Source organism: Rutidosis leptorrhynchoides, chromosome 4 (assembly GCF_046630445.1).
Source record: "Rutidosis leptorrhynchoides isolate AG116_Rl617_1_P2 chromosome 4, CSIRO_AGI_Rlap_v1, whole genome shotgun sequence".
Classification (NCBI taxonomy): Eukaryota; Viridiplantae; Streptophyta; class Magnoliopsida; order Asterales; family Asteraceae; genus Rutidosis; species Rutidosis leptorrhynchoides.
In genome coordinates, this window is record NC_092336.1 from 332,373,422 (window position 1) to 332,380,140 (window position 6,719).

General features: G+C 30.6%; 1 non-coding gene across 1 annotated transcript; it reads right to left on the bottom strand.

Annotated features, from left to right (window-relative positions):
- Nucleotides 1-6,296: 6,296 nt before the first annotated feature.
- Nucleotides 6,297-6,403, bottom strand: LOC139845701 (small nucleolar RNA R71). The gene has a single exon (XR_011758464.1). It is a non-coding gene; the product is annotated as a small nucleolar RNA R71 (small nucleolar RNA).
- Between the last annotated feature and the right edge of the window lie 316 nt (nt 6,404-6,719).

Consider the following 6,719-nt stretch of genomic DNA (forward strand, 5'->3'; position numbering starts at 1 on the left):
GATGTTAGTAATCGAAACAGCAAAATAATAAGAATAACATATCGTGGTTTCAGTAGTTGTAGAGAGGGAGATAGAGAGAGGTAGGTAGATATATTTAGAAAAAATAGAGATCTTATAGGGATGGAATCTGATCGGTTGAAAGGATTTAAAAAGGTATTCTTGAAATAGATTTCCAAAAAAAATTAACTAGTAATGGATACAAAACAAAGATACTTACGAGCAAGTTTGACCGGAGAACAAAACAAAAGTTAGGAAGTGGCACAGAAACCAAGTCAAATGAAAAGACGAGAGATCATGAGTGAAAATAAGGGTTTTGATTTTTTTGCTAGTTTGTGTTAAGGGTTGATTTTAAATCATGAATTTTAGGATAAGTTACACAGATTATCAAGAAGGTGGGTTTGATGATCTTGAACGATAGAACAAAGATAATGACAATTAAAGGGGTTGGTGTTTTGTGGAAGTTGAGTGGTGAAGATTTTGCACACAAGGAGTAATATATGTATGTAAAGTGTATGTGTATGCATGAGTGTTAGAAACGAAATCAGTAATAGAAGGAGATTGATAATTGGGCTCCAAAACAAGAAAAGACAACTGGTGTGTGAGTGGGTATCAATATCATAAAAGTGAATGTGGATATTTAATTGATTTTGTCTAGTAATGTGAATGAATCGATTGAAGAATTCAATCAGGCAGACAATTTGAAAAGAGTATACATGAATGACAAAAATAATATAAAAGTGATATTGATCTTGAACTGAATTTGTTATCTGTCTACATCATTTTTATATTTAATTAATATTAGTAATTAATAAATAATAATACTAATACTAATAATTGTATTAATAATAATTATTATAAAATTAATAAACATGATAATATTAATTATAAAATGATAATAATAATATTATTAATGATAATAATAATTAATTTTAATGTTAAAGGTAATAATAATATCTAAGTAATATAAAAGATATAACAAATTACATGTCTCCAATTTCATATATATAATATATTATATTAGTAATACAAATATTAATATTAATATTAACATTAATAATAATAATAATAATAATAATAATAATAATAATAATAATAATAATAATAATAATAATAATAATAATAATAATAATAATAATAATGAAAGTAATGATAATTATATTCAAACTTGTAACTAGATTTAATATATTACAATTTATTACTATCTAACAATTATATAATATATTAAATCTCTAATATCTATTAATTATATATATATATATATATATATATATATATATATACTACATATAAAAGTATAATTCCAATTACCATGTATATATATATATATATACACACACATATCTATTTACAAATAGCGGGGCCTAAATCGTACTACTCCTTATTATGAGTAAGGGAAGTATATGACCTAGGGTCGTATTTTTGAGATATCAATAGAATCGAACCTATATTTAAAGCTTAAGATAATTCTAAGGTGAAGGCGTAGTGGTTTGTTACCTATTTTTGGGTTTTTCTAGTTTATAAGACAAATAAAGTAAATGCAATAAAATTCGTAATTCATATAAGGTTAAAACAAACGCATACTATGATTTCATCACTTACTTTGTCGAAATTATGGAATGCTGGCTCATGAATAGGTAGTGGCCTTGTATTCATTACACTGGTCCTAAACGCCCATGTCATAAGACATGTCACTGGGTAATGCGATAGGCTTGAAGATTCTGAATAGACAGCAACATCCCTTACCCCCAACGCTCGTGCTGTCTGACTACAGGCATACACGTTTAGACAGCTCATCCAATTGAGCAACTCGGCTGGGTGACGTATTAACATTCCACAAAGGTCTAAACTTTCTTAAGCATAATACCGGGCGTGCCATATCCGAGAGACGTGATGTGCTTCGATGTTTTCATTAATGATTGGGTTTAGAAGATAGTTAGGCCCTTAAAAGAGTTCAACCATAAGAACACCATGGCCAAGTCAGATTTTGACTTCCATGAACACGTTTAGCTATCCTAACGGTCCAATCCTTTATATGTTTAAACAAATAGTTCCTTAATTAACCAAGAAATCCTCAAGCAGGGTGCAATGCTTGAGACCGCGTTATGGTGAAGTATACTAGTCAGCACTGACCGGGTTCCATGGCCTTACTTAGCAGAGGTACAGCTTACAACAACCGATGTGCTTCAGCATGCACATACAAAGTTTATATGCTTGGTAACTATACTAGCATGGTCTAGGACCGAAAATGTACTAGGGGACTAGTTAGATGTTTCACTACGAAAGATTCCTCAGTCGGATTCCAAGGCTTGGTAGACTTACTACAACCAGTGTGCCTCAGTGATAATGCTAAAAACGAACACATATTTCATAGCATTATCCTTCAAGAAAGACAAGATTTTAGTTGCAATTGTTCTATTTACAAGTGATATTCGTTTAAATATTAAAAGGTGAAGATAAAAGATAGATTTGATGATTTGAAGACGCAAACGACCAAAAAGCTAAAAAGTACAAAGTAAAATCCAAGTGGTTCAATTTACTGATAAGAAACGTCTAAAAGTTACAAGAGTACGAGCCGCAAAACGCAAAGTACAAGATAATAAATCGTACGAAAGGACGTTCGAAAATCCAGAACCAGGACATGAACCAACTGTCAACGCGCGACGCAACGAAACTAAAATTACAAGTCAACTATGCACATGAATATAATATATATATAATTATATAAATTATATATATTATATTATATTATTAAAAACCGTCGGCAAACAAGAAGACAAGTGATTGTGAGCTGGATCAGGAGGCCATGCGATCACATGGCCTGGCTGCATCATATTCACGTGATCGCATGAGCCAGAAATCATGGCCAGGTCCTATAAATACCACAAATTTGGACGAGTAAATGACACCTTCATTCACTGATCTCTTACTCTCTCTCAATTATATTTATATTTATTTTATAATTATAATTTTAATATTAAGTTAATAATAATAAGGTTATAGTGGCGAATGTTTTAAGTTTGTAAGTCGAAATTCTGTCCGTGTAACACTACGCGATTAATACTCATTGTAAGTTATGTTCAACCTTTTTAAATTAATGTCTCGTAGCTAAATTATTATTATGTTTATTTAAGCCGAAGTAATCATGATGTGGGACTAAATATTTAGACTGGGTTATTGGGCTTTGGACCATAATTGGGGTTTGGACAAAAGACCGACACTTGTGGAAATTGGACTATGGGCTATTAATGGGCTTTATATTTGTTTAACTGAATGATAGTTCGTTAATTTAATATAGAGATTTACAATTTGAGGTAATTATAAATAATCACATACACTCGATTGGACACGATGGGCGGGATATTTATAAATACTAATAATCGTTCATTTGACCGGACACGGTGATGGATTAATAGTAAATGGACTCATTAAAACAGGGGTGGATTACATACAAGGACACTTGGTGTAATTGTTAATAAAGTATTAAAACCATAGATTGCACACAGTCGATAACCTGGTGTAATCATTAACAAAGTATTAAGACCTTGTTACAGTTTAAGTTCCAAATTAGTTGGAATATTTGACTTCGGGTATAAAGTTAATTTGACGAGGACACTTGCACTTTATATTTATGACCGACGGACTATTATGGAAAAAAACCAGATGGACGTATCGAATAATCAAGGACAAAGGACAATTAACCCAGGGTAATAAATTAAAATCAACACGTCGAACATCATGATTACGGAAGTTTAAATAAGCATAATTTATTTATTTTATATCTCATCGCACTTTTATTTACTGTCATTTTATTTATTGCACTTTTAATTATCGTACTTTTAATTATCGCATTTTTATTTATCGTCATTTACTTTACTGTTTAAATTAAGTTATATTTATATTTAATATTTTACATTAGATTTTAATTGTGACTTAAGACATAAAATCGACAAACAGGTCACTAAACGGTAAAAACCCCCTTTTATAATAATAATAATAATAATATTACTTATATATATTTTTATACAAATATAGTTTAAAATAAATATAGCATTAGACTCAGCTAACTGCCTGTGGAACGAACCGGACTTGCTAAAAACTACACTACTCTACGATTAGGTACACTGCCTATAAGTGTTGTAGCAAGGTTTAGGTATATCCATTCTATAAATAAATAAATAACTTGTGTAAAATTGTATCGTATTTAATAGTATTTCGTAGTAAAATAAAATCTATTTCGTACTACACCTCGCACACATCAAGTATTTTTTGGCGCCGCTGCCGGGAAACTCAACAATGCCAAAATCGAAACGCTATAAAAAAATATATTTAGTTTTTAATCTATTTGTGTAAAAATATAAGAAGTTTTAAACATAAAAATACAAAAATATAAAAAAAATATATTTCTATCTATTTAAGTGTTTAAATAAAAAGAAAATATATTTTTTATATAAAGTATAAAAGTATTTTTTTTAGTTCTTAAAAAAATAAGTTTATAAATATAACTTATATTAATTTGGTAAAAAATCAAAGTAAAACGTAAAACAAAATAATAAAAAAATAAACAAACACTGAACATGTCGAATTGTGACCTGCATCTGATCTGAACCTGCACTCCATGCGATCGCATGAGAGTGAAGGTATAAACCCATGCGACAGCATGGATTGATCTGACACGTCTGAATCCTCGTCTGCTACGATTAGGGTTAGTGTTTAATTATTATTATTATTATTATTATTATTATTATTGTTAACCCTAATTAGGGTTTAGGTAATTAATTGGTTTTTAAATTTTAGTTTTAATTTATAATTAGTATTATTAAGTTTTAATATTCTTATTAACTATATAAAATAATACTTTTATAAAATAATAATATAAAAATAATATTTTTGTAAAATTATATTTTTATCAACTTAGTTTATTTTTATATTTTGTATTTTTCTTTTTAATCGTTTAATTCGTAATTTTTATAATTTTTCACTCGTAATTAGTTTTAAACTTAGTATTTTGCCGTAGTATTTTATATTTCTAGATTTTTAGGCTTTGCCGTAAAATTCCTTAAGTGCTTTTTCTTTAGATTAAGACTTAGGCGTTTAGAAATTTACGACGTCGCTTTTTGCTTTAATATTTAATAGATTTTAGTGCCTTTTAAGCTATTACCGTTTTGGATATAGAATTCCTTTAAGCTTTAATACCTTTAGACGCAAATTTTTAATATTTAGTTTTTAGACTTTTAAGTTTCGACGCTTTACTTTCTTATTTTTATTTTTCGACCTTTTATTTTTCGACGTTTTTCGACGCACTCTTTTTCTTTCTTATTTCTTGACGCTCTGGTTTTTAGGACATAGATTTTTTTTTCTTCAAAACTTCGACGAAAAAATTATTTTAAGCGGTTAAATTGTTAGACATCCAAAATTTTCTGCTTCGTAGTAATAATTGGATTTGTTAGTGGCTGAGTTGTGGATTTTTCGACTAAAAAGATCATGGCTCCCTGCTGCATCTTTTGGCTATTCGAAACTTGGGCAAAAGCAGAAAAGTCTATTAATTTGATAACTTATATAATTTTTATCTTTATAACTAATAGGATATTCAGTGAATGCACCGAGTAAAACGTGCACCACCTTTCATATGTTCACCTCCTGTAACTCGATCAAGACATCTAGCCAATATTGTCGCCGTTGATTTTTCTTTAGAATCGTCATCCAGTCGACCAAGTACTCCAATTCAAATTTCTGATAGTCCATTTTTTGAACCCAGCCTCACAATTGAGAACCCGGAGGATATTCAAGGACAATTCAGAGATCCTGAACCACTAATCATTCCTCCTGAACCGCAAATCATACAACCAGAGATAGTCGAGGAAGAAACCATTAAATCAGAATCCCTTAGTGATTCAGATTCAACAAATTCAATAATGGAAAATCAAGAACCTCTAAGTATGGAAGACCGAATGAGGGCTAAACGCACTGGTCAAGGTCATGCAATTACTCAACCAGACATTAATGCACCAGATTATGAAATCAAAGGACAAATCCTACACATGGTAACTAATCAATGCCACTTTAGTGGTGCGCCGAAGGAAGATGCAAACGAACATCTTCAAACTTTTAATAGGATCTGTACTCTATTTAAAATCAGAGAAGTTGAAGATGAACAGATCTATCTCATGTTATTTCCCTGGACTTTAAAGGGAGAAGCCAAAGATTGGTTAGAATCGTTAGCTGAAGAGGCGATTGATACATGGGATGTTTTAGTCGAGAAATTTCTTAAACGATTCTTTCCGGCATCTAAAGTCGTGAGACTTCAAGGAGAAATTTTTACGTTCACACAAAAGCCAAATGAAACTCTATATGAGGCATGGACAAGATTCGGAAAGTTGTTGAGAAGATGTCCTCAACATGGTTTAGACACTTATCAAATAGTACAAATATTCTACCAAGGATGCGATATTACTACATGAAAAAACATCGACATAGCAGCTGGTGGTTCCATTATGAAGAAAACCGCAACTGAAGCTTACAAAATTATTGATAACACTACCTCCCACTCACATGAGTGGCATCAAGAAAAAGACATCGTTAGATCATCTAAAGCGGCTAGAGCCGATTCTATCCATGACTTTGATTCCATTTCCGCAAAGTTAGACGATTTCGAGAGACTAATGGAAAAGATGACTAAAGATATTCATGCAATACGAATTAGTTGTGAGCAGTGTGGAGGA